The sequence below is a fragment of the Balaenoptera borealis genome (assembly GCF_965194805.1).
Source record: "Balaenoptera borealis genome assembly, chromosome: 16".
Taxonomy (NCBI): domain Eukaryota; kingdom Metazoa; phylum Chordata; class Mammalia; order Artiodactyla; family Balaenopteridae; genus Balaenoptera; species Balaenoptera borealis.
Window position 1 is genome coordinate 71,884,104 of NC_138872.1, and position 21,147 is coordinate 71,905,250.

Sequence of the window (21,147 nt, forward strand, 5' to 3'; positions counted from 1 at the left end):
CTCCCGCACTAGACTGGAAGCTCCTGAAGGCAAGGATTGTCTGTTTAGCCCACCCTTTTATCCTGGTGCCCTTATACAGCAGGTGCCAGTGAATAAATGTGAATGCGTGAATGCACGCCTGCGTGCCTTGGCCAGGAACACAGAGGTTCCTGATGCTTAGAGGGAAAGGGGCCCCACCTGGCAGCCCAGGCATCCACCCCGCCTGCTCAGCTATGATCCCCCCAGCTCTTCACGTGGCCCCAAGAACAACCACCCTAAGGGGGCAGGAGCTGGACTCCAAGGATTCCAAACTCCTGGACACACTGAGCTCCCTCTGAGAATCTCCTCAGACAGCCTGGGATGCCGAGGAAATAGTGATTATGGGGGACAGAGTTACTCCTGCATTCTTAAACACTTTAGAAACCCCCATTTACACATAGTGTAAAGAGCCTGGGGTTGTAAGTGACAGAGACCCAATTCAAACTGACTTAAGCACAAAAGGGATTTTGGGGTTACACGACTGAAAAGTCCAGGGTCTTCAGGTATGGCTAGATCCAGGGGCTCAAATGATGGCACTGGGATTCTGACACTCTCCATCTCTTGGCTCTGCTCTCTGCTAGGTCAGCCTCTTCCTCTGGGAGGTTCTCCCTTGTGGGAGCAATTCCAGGCTTACATCCCACCCTCTTTTGGTGCAATGGAAAGAGAGTTCTATTGTATCAGCCTGGCATGGGGCACAGACACATCTCAGAAACAATCAGTGTGGCCAGGGGACTGGTATATGCTGATTGGCGGGAGCTGGGTCACAAGCCCACCCCTAGAGCTGAACAGGTGAGCCCCACTTTCAGAAGCCCTAATGAGTAGGGAAGGGTACATCAAGGAATGTGGGTCCCCAAAGGAAAATTGGGGTTCTGTTGCTAAAAATAGGGGACAGATGATGCTGTGTAACAGAATTCCACTCTACTTGGAATAGATGGGCATCAAGCCAGCCCCAGGGCCCTGTTCTAAGTGCTGGTTATTTGTGGCAGACACTGTCCGTTCCCCACCCAGATCTCCCTGGGCCCCTTCCCAACTTCTATTTGCCAGCATCCTGGCCCCTCTTCCTGAGGGCCTTCCCTGTTCCAGCCTGCTCTGCCCACATCCACAGCACGGCCTGCACCCCTGCCCAGCAGCTCTCACCAGTGACCGACAGGAGCTGGGATATCATACATGTTCAGTGTATGGCCGTGCATGTTCTACACAGTCTCTGAGAGTGTTCCAGTGTGTTCACCTCCAGTTGCCTGCAGTGGTGATTTGTCACTGCCTTCCTGTCTCTTTTCTCTACCCCGCTTCCTGGGATCACCTGCCAAAAAAAACCCACCTGATCTCGAATCCCTGTCTCAGGGTCTGTTTCTGGGAAACCCAAACTAGGACATCATTAAAGCCAGCCCTCCAGGGATGTGTACGAGACAGCACTTTCTTCCTTCCAAATGTCTATTACATTCCTGGGGCTGGCTTTGGTGACCCATCCCCGAGGAAGGAGCAGAGACTGATGGGGCTCTGAGTAGCCTCTGTTCTGAAGATGCTCCCAGGTCCCTGCAGTAAGCATGGTGGGGGAGGGGCAGAGACCTAGCAGACCCTCACTCCACTATGTCCCAGAGAAACGGCCACATCCAGCCCTAAGGAACACAGGCGTTCAGATCCGCCATGAGCAGTCGGTACAGGTGGCAGGGGGCCAGGGAGCCAAATGTACTACTCATTCCCATGTTCCTCAGAGAGCGAGAGATGAGATCATTTCAGATAGTTCTTAGACCTGGCTTTACAGTGAAAAAATTATTTTTTCCTCTCTTTTTTCAAGATCCCATTTAAAAACACTCCCACTGATTAATTTTTAATTATTTTGAAAAAAAAGTTAAAAAAAAATAGAGAAAAGTGTAACCCTGTGCATATCCACAACTAGAATCAATGTTAACATAGTATATTTGTGTCAGATGTTTTCAATAAAGAAATAATAAAACATGACAGATAAAGGTGAATTCCCATGATCTGTCCCCGCCCCAGTCCCATTTCCTGGATTCCATCCCCAAGGGCCACCACAGTTAGTCTTCTCAAATCAGTTGGCACGCTTTCAGCTGCAAGGGACAGAATTCCCTTCAAAGCAGCTCCAAGTACAACTCAGCAGCTCTGAGGTGTCATAAAGAAGAGGGTTCTTTCCTCTCTGCACTACCATCACTCTGTACTTCCCATCATCAGTGGCATCCTGCTGGCCGTGGTCACAGAGTTGTATTTCGACCCGGGAGGTGGAGAGCCCATCAGGACTCTTGCTAGAACACTGTGTTTCTCACTTCAGAATATATTCTCTAAAAAGGTGTTGAGAGATTCAAAGATCCATCGCCTCCAGCTGCCATACAGCTGGGGCTGCCCCGCTGTCTTCTTTCTGATCCATCGTGGGTTCAGGTGGATTCTTGGTTTTCCTTATCAGCTACAACTTGACCTGTGTCTCCCAGCGGCCCTGAATGCTCCCGCTCCTGGCTGTGAGCAGCTTCTGTACCTTTGCCCAAAATGGCATTGTCTTCAGCATCCTAAGCCTGATCAGCTCTCTGAGCTACTCAGTCACCAATGCCACCAGGGCCCCTGATCATGCTGCATGAGCCAGTCACCAGCAGCAGTGTCCTGGGCATGATGGTGGCCCTCCGGGGGAGGAAATTATTCCTGTACAAGACCATCATAATACAGACCAACAAGCCAGGAACATCTTCTCCCGGTCATGACTGGGGCCAAATGCAATAAGGACCATCATAGAACATAGAGTACACTGGGGAAAATCCCCAAAGGCCATCATTGTTCCATTGATGGAGATGATCAACACGGCCGAGACAATGTCTCAGCAGAGCCCTTTCAGTACAGCTGGTAGAGGTACCCACACTCATATAGTTTGAAACATTATGTAGATTCTAGAGGACAGGGACTCTATTTCAATTCCTTCCCTGTTTCCCCCAACAGTAACAGAAATTTCTGACACATCAATGAATATAAAATGCAGCCAAGGGAAAAGTGCAAAATCATCAAAAGTCGTGTGGTTCCAGGTCTCACATGCTTCCCTGTGCAGGGAGCAGCAACTGACTGTCCAAGACCATGAGGACATGTCAGCCTTGGAGAGGGGTGTGGGCAGAGGAAATCTCAGTGGAGGTCTCTGTTTTCCAGTGTTCCTCCTGTGTCGCTATGGAGGTGACAGTTAAGTTTTACGTTTGTGTTCTGCTATCCAAATGACACCCATCAAAACCCTCTCTTGCAAAGGCAGCATTTGCTGTGGGTGCAAAATTTGAGCTGGCCAGAGTGGATTATCTCTGGGTGTCAAGGAAAAAGGGCTGCAGCATTACAAACAGCTGCTTTAGTTCCTCTCTTCGGATACATTATATTGGTTCAGTCCTCCAAGAAGTGGGCCAAGACGGGGTCAGATATGCAAGCGATTTATTGGGGAAAATGCTTGGGCGGGAACATAAGGAAGGAGCCAGAGGAGGCTGGGAGAACTGTCAGACTGCAATAGAGCCAATATTTGGAAAAGGGAAAGGAAGGAAGGAAGGTGGGATAGGAAGAGTCTTAGACTGCAGTGCAATGTTAAGAAAGTTCCGACAAATCCAATGGAGAGTCCTTGATCTCAAGTTGCCCATCAGAGAAGCCCTGTATCTCCCAGGAACTGGGTGCCTTAGAGTCTCTGCTGCGCTCAGTCTTTGGCTGGGATGGGCTGGAGGGAAGCAAAGGAGACTTCTCTGTGAACCCTGCAGACTCCACAGCTGCTGCCCTCAGAGTCACCATCCCTGCAGTCAGAGATCTGGGTGGTGCATTCTCAGGGCTGCCACATCCCACCCCTTGCGCCGCACGGCTCTTCTGTGGATGCCATGAGCCTCTCTTTCTAAGGGGAAACTTTGAAGAGGGAGATTAGTGGAACCAACTACAGCTCCCCTCCCCTCTGCTGCACTTGATCTCGGGGACATAACTGGTACTCATCCCGTCCCCCTTCCACCATCCATTCTCAATTATCCACACCCTCAACTGTCACATTGGCAGGTCTTGATGGGTCACTGGGTGGTGTGACCCAACCCTTCAGTCCTGAGGGGTCTAAACTCTTGGTTATCATAACCAATGGATCACTTCAATGGATCACTGGGTTCCACGTGTATTTCTCCCTGCTCCCACTTTGTAAAAGCAGCCCTGCCTTATTCTAGTAACTGATCAGGGTACTTCTAGTAACTTCTAATAACTAATGAGGGTCAGTTACTGCTGCCAGGACAGTGACTCCTCTTCTTGCCTGCTGGTCCCAGAACACATGGAGTCCAGAGTACTCTGGCAAGCAGCCATAGCTTAAATTTTAATGGGACCCTTGCTGTGTCCCCTGGTAAGAGTGTGCCCCCTTTGGGGACCAAGACTTCTCTCCCTACAGAGCTGGAGGGGGGTGTTGATTACCCACAGTGCATTTTGGCAAAGCTTTACTAATCACAGGGGTGGGAATCAAATCCCCAGTTGAAGAATCAGGGAAGGCTCCTGCGGAAAGTGGCCTTGAACAGCACTACCCTTGATAACCATAGCTGGGAGCATTTCAAGGCCTGATTCTACCTCTGCTCCTCTCTAGGCCTCAGTTTCCCCACCTGTAAAAAGAGGAACTGCTCTCTAAATGCTAATGTTCTGGGACTCATTTGTTAGACGAAGGAAGATATTCCCTTCCCTCTTTCTCTAGTCTCCCTCTACTACCTGCCCAATAACTCAAACCCCTCCATTCATTTGTTTGGGACAATAAGGCCTTACTTGGAGAGGATCAGAACACCGAATGAAATTTGAAACTCGGGAACATTGGCAGGACAGGGAGGAGAGAGGAAAGGTAGACAGACATAGAGGAGGTATCTTGGAGGAAAGCTGTTTGGAGTACAAAGAAGAGGGGAAAGATGGTCGAGGCAGAGAAAACAAAATGTATAAAGGCACAGAGGTACAAGAGAGCAGATATTCTAGGAATACCGGCTGAGGTCAAGGCTGAATGGAGAAGAGGGGGCCTCAGCAGGGGAAAGGTAGGAGGCCCCAAAGGCTAAGGGCTTGGAATGCCCGGATAAGGTTAGAATTTTACCCTGGTGGTAACGGAGTTATTGACAATTTTATGTAGGGGAGCAATCCAATCTACTTTGTACTTTACGGAGCTGACGATCACATAGACTTGGATTTTTTTTTTTAAAGTTTTGATAGAGGCTGGAGGGAGACAATTTAGGAAGTAAGGCAATATTCTCCCCAGCAGAGGTTGCAAACCAATGGCCCATGGGCCAGATTTGGCCCAAGAGAATGTTTCATTTCGCCCATTCGGTATTTCTGAATTTGGGGAATTAGTTTCAAACATTTAAAAGTTGGACAATTGTATGTTAGAATATGGATTTCCTGCTTGAAAAATCATCTGTCCACCCAGGGTCCATGATGCTTGTTTGCTTCATCTCCACCATTCCCTATCACGTTACACCTGACCCCAGTCACTAATTTATGTTACCTATAAGTACTTGAGTTTGCAATCCCTGGCTCTAAAACTTCTAGAAACAGTCGGGGTGCGCCGGGGGGTGCGGGCAGTGGTTGGGAAGAGTGTGCTGGGTGGACAAATAGGGAAGGTGCAGGGGGTGTTAGGGGCTTTCTCTTCAGGGAAACAGCGTGGGTGAGGCTGAGAAAAAGGAAAATAGGGCCTGGGAGGCTGAGCTGCCCCCATCTCATCTCCATCCTCATCCACCCCACTTCCTTCCAGGTCACAATATCCAGTTACCAAACAGACAATAGTCCTTCATACCTGGGTAGTGCCTTTGCACATGACGCTGCCTGGAATCCCCTTTCTTCCCTTCTATCTGGTGAGCACTGTGAATCCCAGCTGCATCCCATGACTAGCCACTACCTGTTTACAACAGGGGTCAAAAACGCAACCTGGGCTGGACATGACCTTCAAGGCCCCAGTTTACGACCTCTTTCCTAAGTAGACTTTCCTGAGTTAGTTCTCTGACGTCCTGCTCGGATGGATGGATGGATGAATTACATCGGACTGCAGGGCTTACATGTTTCCCTCCTTGAAAAAGACACAGGCTCTGCCCCACAAGAACAGACTGGGACAGTCTGGGGCAGTCTGGTCCCGCAGGAGCCAGGAGGCTGGACCAGGTGACCCTCTCAGACTCCCCCGACTCCTCTCTAACCTCGTTCTCGCCCCCTTGTGGGCTCTGACCTAGAAAAGACGGGGATGGGAGGAGAAAGAAGCAGCCCCCGGGCGCTAGGACCCAGCGCGGCCGGAAGGCGGGGTGGGGGCGCCGCGCGCTACTCTCGCCGCGAGGGGAGAATCTGCGCCCAGCGGCGCGCGGCTGGAGGGCGCGGCGGGAGGGCGAGAGCGCGCCGGGGTTAGTGCGCGTGCGCGAGGGCGCGCGCCAAGCGGGGCGGACAAAGGGGCGGGCGGCGGCGCGCGAGCCAGAGGGCGGAGCCGCGGGCCAGGCGGGCAGGTGCGCGCAGGCCGGAGGGCGGAGCCGCGATGCCGCGATGGAGCGCAGCCCGGGCGGGCGCCGGGGCCGGGGCCCGAGCACCAGGCGGAGCGCGAGCAGGAGCCGCAGCCAGAGCCCGGACCAGGCCGGGGTCCGGGACCGCCGGGCCGGGCTGCTCGTAGCGGCGGCGACGGAGCCCCCCAGCGGCTGAGGGGCTTCCTCCCAGCTCCTGCGGTGGCCGGGACTCAGCAAGCCCCCGCAGCCGGGGAGCGTGGGGATCCCCCCACCACATCCAGGACCCAGAGACCCTTAGGAAAGCGGGTGGCCCCTCCAGATCCAACACAGAGCGATTCCCCAGCGGGGGAAAGCGGAGACTACCTCCGTATTCAGAAGACAGCGACCTCCCTGCGGTTCCGCGAAGACACCCCCTCTTCAGTCTGGGCCCCCACAAGACCTAGAACGCAGTGACCCCCCTGTCCGGGATTGTGGGGACCCCTTCTCAAGATCCTGGCCATTACAACTCCACACCTCAAGACACGAAGACCCAGCTCAGAACGCCCCTAGATCAGGGGTCTTAGACCTCTCCCCCCTCCCCGATTCCGGCTCACAGAAACCCCAAATCTAGGGACCCGAGGACAGCAAGAGCTATCCCTCACCAGCAAGAGGCCTCGGGGACCCCCCCCTCGAAGCTCCAGGACTGGGGCGACTGAGCCCCTCGCGGCGCCCTTCTCATCCCAGCCCATGGTTGTGGCGCCCTGAGCCCCCCGGGCCGGGCTGACGACGAAAACCGAGACGGCGCCCAGGCCCCCTGCCGCGGCGTCCCCGCGGCCCCAGCCCAGGTAAGCCGGGTCCAGGTGAGGGGCAGCAGGTGAGTGGCCGCCGAGGTCCCTAGCCCTGCAGGTGGGGAAGGAAGTATTGGGTGCGCACCGCCCCCTCCCCAGCGTCGCCATGGAGCCGAGGCTGAAGGACGTCTCTTTGTGTCTCGCTTGGAGGAGCCGCCCCCTCCTCCTCTCCCTTCCCCCACCCCACACCCTGGCCCTGGGGTTTGGGCACAGCTTCCCGGCCCTGCGGGGGAGTGGTGGCAGAGACCCTTGCGCCACAGAGAAGGGGGAAGAGGGTGGGGAGTCCACCCCCCAAAATTGTGACCCTGGAGCCGTTGGATCCTTGGTACTTGGACTGTATATACCCCTCCCTCAAAGGCCAGGCTGAGTTCTCAAGTGAAGTTCCCCCCGCCCCGGGAAGAGAAGATTTGGGGTGTCCACAGGTGAGGGGGCCTGCAGTGTGTGGCCCTAGGGTGATGGCTGGGGCTTTGGGTGTGTGTCTTTGTCTGCGAGAGACAGGGAAGGGGTGTGTTTGAGAGAATGGGTGGGATTCCCTTCTTTTCTGTGTGATTTCACTGCCCCCCACCCAGGCTGGGAAGGGGTGTCTTCACCCAGGCCATGCTTCGTGCTCCCTTCAGGACAGGGAGGGGACAAGCCCTTTCCAAAGTGAGGCTCTGGTTTCTGGGGGGGGGAGGAAGTCTGGAAGAAGAAGCCACTTCAGGTCAGGGCACTTTTCTGTCCCCATGTACCCCAGGGGCAGCAAACCCAAGGCCCTCCCTTCTCCTCCTGACCTCCAAACACCCAGGGCCAAACCTCAGGTGGGGTCAGTGTATCCTGGACAACCAAGGAACCATTCTAGGTTCTCACTGTAGCTTTACAGGCGGTGTACAAAGCAGTACCCCCGCCTGGCCTTCAGTGAGGTCCTGAACCCCAGGCCTTGCAGCTCATGGGAAGATGAGAGGCCCAGGGGATGTTTTATCCTGGAATTCTGGATCAGAGATCGTAAGAAGGGACTGGACCATGCCGAGGGAACACACTCCGGGCTGCTGGCGTTTCCACCAGCCTCCTCTCTCTGAGCCCTCTGCAGGCGAGCAGTGATGCTGAAGAAGGTAGGACTCTGAGTACAGGTAGCCCCACCAGGAGTTCCTTTGTTCACTTATTCATTCAACAAACCTTTTGCTAGTGTCTGTGATGCACCAGGCCCTGGAGTCAAGGTCCTTTTTCCCACTTCATCCCCTTTCCTGATCTTTCCTGTTCATCAGATGTCTGGGCTGTTCTCAATTTGCCCAGGCTGTGCTTGGTTGGATCAGTTGAGGTGGGTCTGGTCAGGCCCAGCTGACCAGTTCTGACCCCACTCCTGAAGCACCTGACCCTCATCAGGATCTGCGTCTCCAGCCTGGTCCCACCCTCCACCCAGGGGCCCACATAGTGCTGCAGACTTGGGGGCGCTGAGCCTGGGCAGCAGCTTACTCTTCTCCCCGCTTCCCAGTACCAAGTGCCCCCTCCCCCACCTGCTGCTGGCATGGACCTAAGGGGTAGGATGTGATCAGCCGGAGAAGAGGTTGGGGAGCTCCAGGCCAGAGCCCTGGCAGCCCCACCTTCAAATTCAAGGACAGTTGAGACAGTCCCCCTCAGCCCAGGCTGTGGGGGGAGCCAACTGCCCTGAAGACTGGGTGACCTTGGGCAAGCATGTGGCATCTCCCAGAGATAACGGCAGTGGGCCACTCACTCTGCAGCCGGTCGGGTGGATGTGGATCGCCCTTGGGCGGCAGAAGCATCCAGGTGTGTCCTCTCCATCTCTAAAGGAGTTCAGTTCCCCCAGGGGGTTCCCAAGAGCCCAGGGCCTTGTCAGATGACCCACCAGCAAGGGAGTGGAGTGAGAGGCTAAAGAGTGGAGATTTGAGTCACTGTGACTAGGGAAAACGATCAAGAGGCCAGAGGGGGACAAGGGAGTAAGATCTTCCTTCCTCGCTAACCTGCAGAGGCTCCCCGTTGAGTCTGGAATAAAGCACCATCAAAGCCCTTTGCAGTGTGGCCTGAAACTACCTCCTGAGTGTCAGCTCCCGCTCCTCACTCTCCAGCCTCTACTTCTGGCTCATGTCTGTGTCCCCCAACTCCTTCCCTCTGCCATGTGCTGTTCCCTCGACCTGAAAAGCCCCACTATAGGATGACTCAAGGGCAGCTCTCCACCTCCCCTTTTGATCTGACCTGGACTGGCACAGAGTGGAGAGTAGAGTTGGACTGATTGATGGTTGGTGGCTGGGAGACGGTGGCACGTGTCTATATGTGCTGTGAGAGTGTGTCTCCACATCCAGACTCCGATCTCCGATCTCCAGGAGGCGGGACCAGGTCTGCCCCCTCCCTGCTGCATCGGCTTTGTCTAACCCAGAGCCCAGCATATTGTGTAGCACATGTTGTAAAACACAACTGCTAGACACATTTTGTTGATCCAAACAGTGTTTTTCTCATGTTTGTATTTGTTGCCAATGCTAAACAAACATACAGTTTCACACACAAATATTGATTTTTGGATCCTCTTGAAAAATCAGATGCTGTGATAAGCCCAGGCGAGAACCAAAGAATGACAACCTTCTTTAGATTGGCTATCACCCTGCAGCTTGACCCAGGCCCCACCTGGCCTGTTCACTCATTTCCATGACCTGCTGGCCCCTCTTGTAGGCATCTGGTCTTGCAGGCCTAGGATAGAGGCCAGAAAATGTTTGCTCAGAGAGTGACCTTTGTCTGTGTGTGTTTGCACACATGGGTCTTTCCTGCCTCCCCCATGGCCAAGTTAGAACCGGTACAGAGCAGTGTCCCTCCGAGGCTTTTAGGGCTAAGTGGTGAAGTGAGCCTGAACTCCTCCAGCCAGAAGCATCTCCAGCCTGGTCCCACGTTCCACTCTGGGCCCCGTCTTGTGCCCCCTCCTCTAGATTAGAAGGATTCAGCCAGCAAAAACCTGTTTTAATTGTCCTACTTGCCCGGGAGCAGAAGTCCAAGGTTCTAGACCCAGGTCTTACTGAGGACTCTTGGGGGAGGTCTGCCCTCTGGGCCTCAGTTTACCCATGTGTCAGGGAGGAATTGGACTAGAGGTTCTCTCAGCCATAATCTTCCTCCTTGTTCTAACTTTCTAGGACTGAGTCCAAACTGCTGTAGTTTTGGTCGGGCAGGAGATGTGCAGGCCTAGATGCAGAAGTCATGCAAAAATATTGACATACCCTAAACATTAAGGAAACCAGTGGGTGATACTAAGTAGCTGAGCCAGGGGTCAGGAGTCAGCACTGGGCCCCAGCCACTGGGCATGGCCCTGGAAGGGAGTGTGCCATCTTCCTGGATGAAGGTCTACAGCAGCCAGAGGCCAAAGGAGACAGCAGAGCACCATAGTTGAGAGCACAGGCTCTGGACTTCTGGGTCTGAATTCCATTTAGCTGCTGTGTGATCTTGGGCAAGTCACTTAACCTCTCTGAGCTTCATTTTACTTATGTGGAAAACAAGGATAATACCTACCTCAGGGTCAACAGGGGGATTAAGTGAGCTAAAGCATGAAAAGGGCCTAGGACAGGGTCTGTCATGTGAAAAGTGCTCAGAAACTATTGGCTCCTATTGGAAAGGGCACATTGGCAAGTGGGTAAGTAACCCTTGGTGATAATGTCTTCTTGGTCGTCCTATAGCTGTTCTGGGGGAGCCAGGGGGCTTTTGGTGCTGCCCCCAGGAAAGGGGAAGCGGGTGTTTGAGAAGCAGTTCTGTGTGGTGCTTAAGGACCTACCTGCCCCTGCTACGGGTGGGGTAGGGTGAGAGTCAAGCCTGAGGGGTGGGACATACATATGGCAGCCGTAGTCGAGGTCTTCTTCCTGCCCAGAGCTGCTTTCTAGGTGAGGTGCCTGCCAGGCTTCTGTCCCCAGGCTTCCTGCTCCAGGCAGATGGGCCTCTGGCCAGAGCCAGGACCAGCATCTCCAACAGACCTAGTCTTCTCCAGACTACCCCCTCCCTCCCCTATTCCCTTGGTCCCCCTTCCAGGTCTCAGGAAGCTGTGGCGTTAGGCCTGGTGGGGCCCGTTAGAGCCCCCTCTCCTCTCCTGTCCACCCTCTCCCCATCCTCCCCTCCACCCACCATATAGCTTGGCCACAGTCTGGAGAGGGGACAGCTCCAGACTCCCCGCTGAGCCCCCATTCAGGGAACCATGTAATATCAGGGTTGGAGGGAAGCATTCTTCAGTGTCAAGTGCCCCACACCGGCCACTGGACATCCTTTCTCATTTAGCACCGAGAGCAGCACGTCCTTAACCCAGAGTGGGGATTTGAGCCCAGCTCTGTGAACCCCCAAAGGTTTGGGTGAAACCGGCATCAGACTGCCTCGACCACTCACTAGCTGCGTGACCTTGGATGAGGCAGTGTCCTCCGTGCCTCAGTTTCTTCTGATGTAGAATGGGAATACTATCAATACTAGCTCCTTCCTAGAGTTGTGGGGAGGATTAAATGATAAAGCGCCTTTAGCTCTGCCTGCTACTTAAGTGTTTGCTTAATACTTTTGCCACCCCCAGAGGGGTATGCAAATGAGTGGGTCCAGCCACTGTGACTCCCCACTGCACCTGCTCTCCTTCCCTGTGGCTTTAGCCCGTCCTGGGAGAGGCAGAGAATGTTCCAGCTGCCTCTGGGTGTTGGGATGGCCCTGAGGGGCAGGGGTGGGGACTGGACAGGACAGAGCCGCCTCGTCCTCCTCCTGGTCAGGCCCTGTAGAAGCTGCACAAATCCCTGCCCCAGGGTAGCTTCTGGTCTGTTGGGCCCCCCAACATAGCAGGAAGGCTTCCTACTCTCGCACTGGAGCCCACAGTCCTGCGGGGAGATCATCCCATCCCGAGAGCTTGGGTACCTGCCAGCCCTGACCCCAAGTGTCTCTGGGAGGGAGTGGGGCCAACAGTTAACTAGTGGCCAAAAGCACAACCTCTAAACTCATTGTGTGACCTTGGGCAAGGTGCTTAGCCTCTCTGTGCCTCAGGTCCCTCGACTACAAAAAAGGGGATGATACTAGTACTTGCCTTGTAGGGTCATAGTGAGGATTAAGTGATGAAGGTTTGTAGAATGCTATGAATGGCACCGAGTACCCCCTATGGTTTGCTGTTACTATCAGTCCCCTGAAGCCCTGAGCAGAAATGGTAGTCCCACTTGTACAGTTTAAACAAAAATGGAGGCTCGGGGTGAAGGTCTTTACTCAAGCTTCCATATCTAGGATTCGGAGAAGATTCTGCCCGCTCTTCCATCATTCACACATAGTCCACAGGCCACGGCCAGCCAGAAGGACCCGGCAGAACCTAACCTGGGCCCTGGCCGCATTCCTGGACATACTGCCCGCACACCTCTTCTCACCTGGGGCCACGACAGCTGAGAGCTGCAGCACAGAGGAATCTTCGAAGGAAGTCTGTAAGGCTCCCCTATTCCTTCCTCACTCAGCCCCTTCAAGGACAGTGGTGGGATGCTGCTGGGGGCTGGACTGGGGGTCTCCGAGTGCAGCGGAGTCGGGTTCCTGCTGTCTTTTGGCCTCTCAGGGTCTGGCACATGGGCTGGCTTCAGGAAGGGTTTGCTCAGGTCCCGAGTCTGGCGTGCATTTCCAAGTGAAAGGCAGGTCCCCGCCATGGCCTCCAAGGCCCTGCGCACTGCCCCCCCATCCCTTACCTCTACAGTCCGCTCTGGCCCCTTGCCCCTTACCCACCACTCCACAGCCATGCCGGCCTCCTCACTGTTCCATGAGCACACCAAGCACAGCCCTTGCCATCCCCACCTTGCCTCTGGCAGCAGGGCTCTTCTACAAGATCCAGTCTCCACATGCTTGTAGCCTTCTCAGGGGCCTTTCCTGACCCCCCTCACCCCACCATCTACAATCCTATTCCCCACCCCCGGCGTTTCCTCAGCTCTCCCTGCTTTGTTTCTCCCTTTAGGACTTCTCACTCTCTGACTGACATGTCTTACTTACCTTTATCATTGTCTGTCTCCAAATTAGAATATAAGGTCCTTGGGGACAGGGCTGTTTGTCTGGTTCATGAATGTATTCCAGATCCAAACACATAGTAGGTGCTCAGCAAATATTTACTGAATGTTCTGGAGCCAGGCAGATCTCTCTAAGCCACGCCTTAGCTGCGTGCCACTGGACACGTTACTTAATCGTCCCTTCTCTGAGTCTCAGGTTCCTGAGCTGTGAGGGATATAATGGGAATAGCAATAGCAGCTTCTCCTAAGATGGTTATGAGGTTTGAATGAGTCAATCTGTATAAAATACTTACACTTTAGGTGGCTCATAAATGTCAGCTATTATTAATAATACTTTAACCTATTTAAAGTATTATTAACCCTATTTTACTGATGAGGAAATGGAGGCACAGAGAAAGTAAGTGACTTACCCAAAGTTTCATGGCTAGACATGGTGGTGACCTGGTTCCACCCAGGGGTGGCTGAATCTGGGCTCCAGGCTCCTAAGCTAGGCTGCATCCCCGCTTCCATCCTTCAGCAGGGGCTCAGGGAACGGGGAGAGGTGAGGGCCGTAGCTAAGGAAGGGCTCATCTCTTCAGGGAGCCTCTGCTCACCCAGCCATCTCCCCACTGGCCGGCCCCTGTCCACTGGTGGACACCCAGCCAAGGCCCCTGAGTGCTGGGCTGCCCACGTCACTCAGCAACTAGGCTCATGCCTCCTCCCACACCCACAGGGGCTGCCACAGGTAGGCTGGGAACGAGGAGGCCCAGGGCTCCCACCTCCCCACAGGGCCTGGCTGGAGGGTCTGTCCCAACACTGGGCACCAGCTGCAGGCGGGCGGCAGCACCAGCTATTAATAACCACCGAGGATGTGCCCTGGGGAAGGGGCAGACTGCACCAGCTGGGAGGGGAGGCTGAGGCAGAGGCTGGAGCCAGAAGCAGAGCCCGGCAGCACAGGGAACCCCAGGCTGCCCCTGGTGGGGAGGGCAGTGGGAAGAATGTTGTTTCCAGCTTCTGCTGCTTGATCTTGGGAAAGTCTCAGCTCCCCCTCTCAGTCTCCCACCTGGGAAATGTCGGGGCTGGCCCACGTGATCTCCAAGGTCCTTCCTGGCTCAAGCAGGTTCTGGGGGTAAGATTTAGCAAAGCCAAAATGGCCCCCATGTCCAGCATAGAAAACCAAGACTCAGTGAGAGTACAGCCTCACTCAAGACGGTGCAGAGTTGTCAGGGTCCAGGACGGAACCAAGGTCTCAGGCCCCTCTGCCCAGCAGATTCTTCCTGAGCATCTGCTCTGTGCCAAGCACTGTAGGAAGTGCCCCTTTAATTCTTACAGAAACCCATCATGTTAAACAGGCATTCTCACCCCATTTTACTGATGGGCAAACTGAAGCTTAGGCAGGTGTATGACCACACAGCTTAGGCCACACAGCAAGAGGGGATGTAGCCAGAATTTGCACCATGAGGGGAAGACGAAAAGATTTGAGAATATTCTCCTCTTCCTTTTGACCCTGAATAGAATGTTTGGCAGAGTCTGTATTTGTGTCAAAGGACCAAGGGGAGGGAGAGGACTTACCTGGACTTTCTTACGGGCTCCCTGGGGCCCTGACCCCTTGATGTTGTGTGTAGAAGTGTGTATGTGGTGGCTGGGGACATTTTTCAGGGGAAAGCGTACTGAGACTTTGGTGACCCATGAAGGGATATGAAATAGCTCATTTCACAGATTGGAAAACTATGGGCGGGGGAGCTGGACAGGGCTCCCTGGGCACCAGCAGCAGAGGCCAGAGCTTACCCAAGCAACTCACAGGCCTCTTTCTGGGGTGAGAGGGCTCAGCTCTGGACCCCCCACTCCCTGGCAGCAAATAGGAGAGCCCACATGTGAACTGATTTCTGCCCTGCGGTAAAAAACATGAGGGTCAGGGATACCCTTCCGAGAAGGTGTTAAGTGGCAGAGAACCAGACTGGGCACTGGCCTTGGGGGTGTAGGGGGAGGGCTCCCATCAGGGGTGGGTGTCAAGGGGGCTCCCAGCTGCCCCCACCTTCCTGAGCACAGGCCAGCTCCATGTGGAAGTTGAGGGCAATCAAGCTGGACCACTCCTCCCCAGGCCCCTCTCAGGGGACACCACCCTGGGGTGCTGAGCCTGGGCGGGTGGGCACGACCTCTCCTCACACTCTCCCTTGACATTGTCTGGACCCCCAGCCATGCCTGATTCCTTACACCCCCCAGACCCAACAGGATTGTACCTAGTGAAAAGTTTAATTCCCACCCTGCCCCTGTTCGCTCAGTTCCCACTTCTCTCCCCAGACATTCATTTGTTCATTCATTCACCAAATATTTATTAAGTGCCTACTATGTGCCAGGCACTGTGCTAGCTGCTGGAGGTACAGCAGTGAACAAGACCAGCCCAACAGAGTCCCTGTCCTCCCAATGCTTAAGTTCTAGTGGGAAAGAGAGACATTCACAGTAGACATTACATTAGACAAGTGATACACTCTACTGGGGAAAAAAAATAAAACAGGAAAAGGGGAGTGCAGTAGGATAGCCCTAGTTGAGAAGGTGCTGTTTGAGCAGAACTTGGAGGAAATGAGCCATGTGGATGTCTGGGGGCAGAGGGAGCAGCTACCAGGCGGGGAGCTGGCGTGTTCAGGGAACAGCAGGGAGACCAGTGTGTCTGGAGCAGGGGGAGGGAGGAGGCGGGTCAGAGGGGTAAATGGAGGGCCGTTGTAAGGACTTTGGAATGAGATGGGAGCCAGTGGAGCGTGTTGACCTGGGCAGTAATGTGATCTGATTGGGATTTGATGGGCTCCCTGGCTGCTGTGTCAAGAAGAGATTGGGGTGGGGGGCGGGGGGTGGAGCAGTTAGGAGGTTGCTGCTGATGGCTCAGGCCAGTGGGAGTGAGTGCTGAGGGTGGTCAAGCGCCTTAGTGTCTGGTTGATTCCAGAGTTACTTTATGCACATGCAAGCAAATGAGGAACTTATTCCTATTTTCCCCCACTTCAAAGTAACGTACTAAACAAAGTGATATGGAGGCCCAGAGAGGGTGAGGGAGCAGGCAGCAGCTGCTATGTTCCACCAAGAAGCAGCCCTCCCCTGCATGGCTGGGGGAGGGCCAGTGCAACAGCCCTCTGGGGGACATCGAGCTCTCTGCAGAAATTCCAAATGCACTCATCCTTTAACCTGGCAACCCATTTCTAGAATTGATCATACAGACACACCTGCTGCACACTGCAACATGACTTATGTACAAGGCTATTCATTGTTTGTGGCAGCAAAAGGTTGAGCACACCCAACATCTATCAGTTGGTTAAATAAATGGCAGTACATATATCCATACGTACCTTTTCAGCCCCGGGGGCCTGGGTTTGGTTTGTCAGCCGTTCCTCCATCCTTCTGCCCAGCCTCCTCGGGCCTCCCCTGGACTTGCACTTTGTGCAGGGCTGGCCCGGGTGCTGTCCACACCTGTGGTGCTGAAGACATGGGCCTGGAGGGAGGCCTGGGCTGCAAACCAGAGACCAAGAGTCGGAAAAGGGAGATAGAGCAGGAGTCGTTCAAGGTTCAATTCCTGGCTCTGCCTCTTACCAGCTGAGCGACCTTGGGCAAATTGCTTAACCCCGAGACCCTCAGCATCCTTATGTGTAAAATGGGGTTGCTGTGAAGATTGAATGGCAGCAGCAATGTAAAGAATTGGCAATTGAGAAAATAAATGATAATTTTAACTGTATCATTTTAGAGACAGTAAAGCATAGTGGTTAAGCTTGTGGACACTGCAGTGATAATGCCTGGATTTGAATCCTGGCTCTACCACTTACTGGATGGATGGTCTTGATCAAGTGACATGACCGCTCTGTGGCTCAGTTTCCTTGTCTGTAAATTGGAGTGAATAGTAGTCCCCGTGTCACAGGATGTTGTGAGGATTTGACGAGTTAATTTACCTGAGGGACTTGGCACAGGACAGGGGTTCCTTAAGTGTTAGCTGTTGCTGTAAATTTCTTCTCCATTATCTTCATCATTCTCATCACAGCACTCCAGCCTCTCTGTTCACAGTGGCCAGTGTCACTCACAGCCACTCCCGTCTCTGCTGTGCTTGGGGCTGGGGCTGTTAGAGCGAGACCGCACCTTGCCCTGCAGATGCCCTGGCTTCTAGCCCAGCCCTGCCACTAACTTTATATGTGATTTTGAGCAAATCACTGTTCTCTTCTGGCCATCAGTCTCTGCACCTGTAAAACGGGGCTAATGACATCTCACGCAGGCCCCTGGGAAAATAGCTATGTGCCTGCAGGGTCACATTCAGGAAAGCCAAGGTATAAAAAGTTACAGCTTCCCAAACACGTAAAGAATTATTCACTGGGCATTTGTCACACACTGGCTAAGTGCTAGGAATAGCGAGATGATTAAGGCATGGGGCTTGCTTTCAAGGAGCTCTTGGGTTTCTTGCTAGATTGTTAATCCCCTCCAAGGCCCATTAAGGTGTCACCTCCTCCAGGAAGGTACCCTGATGCCCACTGCCAGCGCCCTTCTTGGAAATGTTGGAGCACTGATCATGGCCTTCCTGGCCTCATGATTATCTGAGTCCTTCTTTATTTGCCTCCTTGATTTGTAGGCTCATACCCTCTATCTCATACCCTCTATCTAACCTACTCACCCTGTGCCAGCACCCAGCACAGTGCCTGGGCTCAAATAGATATGCTTGTCTGGAGGCTTTAGGCTGTAAGTTACACAAATTCAACTCAAACTGGCTTAAGCCAAATTCAACTCAAATTGGCTTAAGCCAAAAAGGAAATGTATTGATTCATGAAACAAACATTCAGGAATATAATTGGCTTTCGGCATGTCTGGAGCCAGGTGCTCGGGATCATCAGAAACCTTTCCGTCTTTCAGCTCTGCCTATCTCTTTGTTGCTTCATTCTCCGTCAGGTGCTTCCCTCATGGTCGCTGAGCCAGCCCCCAGCAGCTCCAGGCCCGTGTCCTCCAGCTTTGCAGCCCAGGGGTCAGAAGGTATCTCTTTCCTGATAACTTCAGCAAAAGTCCTAAGGCGAGATCTCAGTGGGTCACCTTTGGTCACGTGTTCATCTCTGAACCAGTCAGCGGTGACCTGGCGGATGGGATGGATCACCTGGTTGGCCAGCCCTGGGTCAGACCTGCGCGTAAAGCCAGAGTGGGGACAGCCCTACTGAACCACCGGACTGAGAGAGGGACCGTTCCCTGGAGAAAGGGAAAGTGATGCTGGGCAGGAGGAAACACCACAGGCTGATACAAGGAACCACTGAAAATGCAGAGCAAGGCAAGGATCAGGTCAAATCTGGTCTTGAGACAATTTATTTGACCCCGCAGGTGGGGAGGACTAGAGGGGAGAAACGGGGAGGCGGGCACGCGGAGAATGCGGGGTGTGGGGAGCTGGCTCAGCCACGCAGGCTGAGGGAATGAAGCTCCAGCCCCTCCTTTGACAGAAGCAAAGTGAAGCAGGTGAGAGAAGCCAGAGGGGCTCCCTGTCCCCACTCGGTACCTGAAATTCCACCTCGTGGCTGCTTTTTCACAGGGGTTTTTAATAATAGAGTAGACCCAGAGAGGGGACCTACCCAGGCACAATCACTATTTAATGGCATCCTTCCAGGCCAGGGCTTTGTTGAGGATACCCTTGGGGTTTGCCTGTGCTAAGGGCATAGCATGGGTCCAGTGACCTGAGAGAGGGGACCCGGGCATGGGGACAGAGAATCTTTGACTCCCAGAGTGAGAGTAAGAAAGGCCTGGCTGACTCGGTCCAGCCTCACCCCGCACTGATTTCCCCCAACAGATGGGCTTCCAGTATCTGCTTCTCTGCTCCCAGCGGCAGAGAACGCACTTCCTCCCTGTGTGAGACTGTGAGACTGTGAGAACTGTCTCATTTTTGAGTTGCTGTCTGCCTGGGTCTGCCTGTAGGAGCCTCGCAGGACACAGCATGTAAGAGCATGGGATCTAAAGCCTGATAGCCTGAGTTCAAATCCCACTCTGCTAGTTATTAGCTCTTGGGCAAGTTACTCAGCCCATCCATGCCTCAGTATCCCCTTCTGTAAAGTGGGGATAATAATAGTAGCACCTACCTCTGAGACATCTTGCGATTAAATGATTTAATCCACTGTTAGCGTACCACCTGGCACGTGGTAAACAGTAAATATTTGCCAGTATTATTATTCTCCCACAAGACAGGATAAGAGCAGTCTCCCTTCCCTTCACAGGCTGATGACCCTCCACCTACTCCTATAACTGGATTCTTGGTTGCTAGTGTTACCACCATCCAGGTTACCTTGTCTGGCCACATTCCAGGCAGTCGAAAACACTGAGGTTCAAATCTTAGCTCTTTTGTTTACTTTCTACATAACTCTTGAATTAGGGCAGTATTAGCTGCTGTAACAAATAAGCCCCATATATCTCAGCAGCCTAACAAAACAAGTTTACTTCTGGCTCACAAAATACAGAGCAGGTAGTCCTCGTCAGCAGGAGGCCTCGCATAACCAGGGGACCCAGGCTCCTCCTATCTTGTAGCTCCACCACCATCTTCTAGAGTCTTGGAGTCCTCTGCATCAAGCCACAGAAGAAGAGAAAGAAACTTTAGCCACTCTTAAAAGCTCCAGCCTAGAAGTGACACCTCATTTCTGTTTCACATGCCACTGGGGAAAACCAGTCACAGGTGGCCACACCAGGTGACCACACCTGGAAGCAGGGGAGAGGAGAAATGTAGTTCCCTGCTGACAGCCACCCTCCAGAACAGCTCTGTATTATAGAAGAGGGAACACAAAGCTTTGATGGGCAGTTGGCTATCTTTGCCATAACCATAGTAAGTCATGGTTTGCATGACTTATGGCATAAATCATCTTTGCCATAACCATAGTAAGTCAGAGGTTTCTTGGGCCTCTGCTCTTTATCCATAAAGTAGAAAGCATCACTTGATCATGGCAATGGTTGCACAGCTCTGTACATTTACTGAAATCATTGAATTATACACTTGCTATGGGGGAGTTTTGTGATATGCAAGTTATACCTCAATTAAGCTGATTTTTAAAATGGGAGGCATCTTGCCCCCTTCTCAGGGTACTTACGAGGACTCAGTGAGTGAAATTTTGCCAGACTGGCACTACGTGTGTGTGTGTGTTTGCGTGTGTGCATGTGGTGGGGAAGGGGGTCCCAAAGTAGGCCTGAGTTGGGTTACGCTTTGGGTGTTGTTTTCATGAAAGTGGCACCCAGCTTGAGCCACCTGCCAACAGGAAGTGGTAGATGGTTCGGTCTTGCTTCTTGCTTGGGAAACTCTCCCCACACCACCGTGGCCCTCCCAGCTTGTGGCGGAAGACCCAGCCCATGGGGCCAGAGCCTTTGTGGTCAGGGCCACAACCACTGCCATGAAGACTGGGTGACGCCCTCCTGCCTTCAGCACCCCAGATGGGGAATCGAGGGCCTCCCTCGGGGCCAGTGAGGACACACACTTGAGGTGCAGGTCACGTGGGGTCCCCTGGGGCAGCACAGCCAGCTCGAGTGTGCACGGATGCAGCACCAACTACACCGGGTGAACGGAGGTTGGCCAGGACCTCTACTGCCTGGTGCTAGGAAGTTCACGGCCATCAGGTCCTCAGCTGCTTCTCCAGGTGGAGGCAGTGACAGAAACGAAGGTAAAATACTTTTAGGTCAAGTTCCCCCTGATGCCAGACATCTATGCCTTCAACCACCAGTGAGGCTGATGTGGCTCACTTCACTCTCTGGGCTCAAGTCCCCACCTGAAAAAAGGGGCTGGTACACCTGCCTCAGGGACTGTTGTGAGGATTGAGTTAATACACGTGGCACACCTGGACCGGTGCCTGGCATCCAGTCGGCTTTCCGCAGGAGCTCCGTGATGGCACGCGCATCCCTGGCTGAGGCTCTATCCTCTTCTGGGTCTCCATTTCCCCACTCAGATACTGAGGGATATGG

At 53.6% G+C, this 21,147-nt stretch overlaps 1 protein-coding gene across 6 annotated transcripts in view; it reads left to right on the top strand.

Moving 5' to 3' along the window:
• The window catches only part of SBK1 (SH3 domain binding kinase 1), a 51,909-nt gene that overhangs the window by 20,961 nt on the left and 9,801 nt on the right, over nt 1-21,147 (top strand). The window contains exons 1-3 of one of the 6 annotated variants that reach the window (XM_082359677.1): nt 6,396-7,276; nt 12,482-12,672; nt 18,127-18,207. The exons of 1 other annotated variant lie outside the window; for it this stretch is intronic. The gene's annotated coding sequence lies outside the window, so the exon portion shown is untranslated. Of the gene's footprint in view, nt 1-6,395; nt 7,277-12,481; nt 12,673-16,009; nt 18,208-21,147 lie in introns of those variants that run through there. 4 more of the 6 variants (XM_082359676.1, XM_082359678.1, XM_082359675.1 and 1 more) reach the window with 4 other exon arrangements.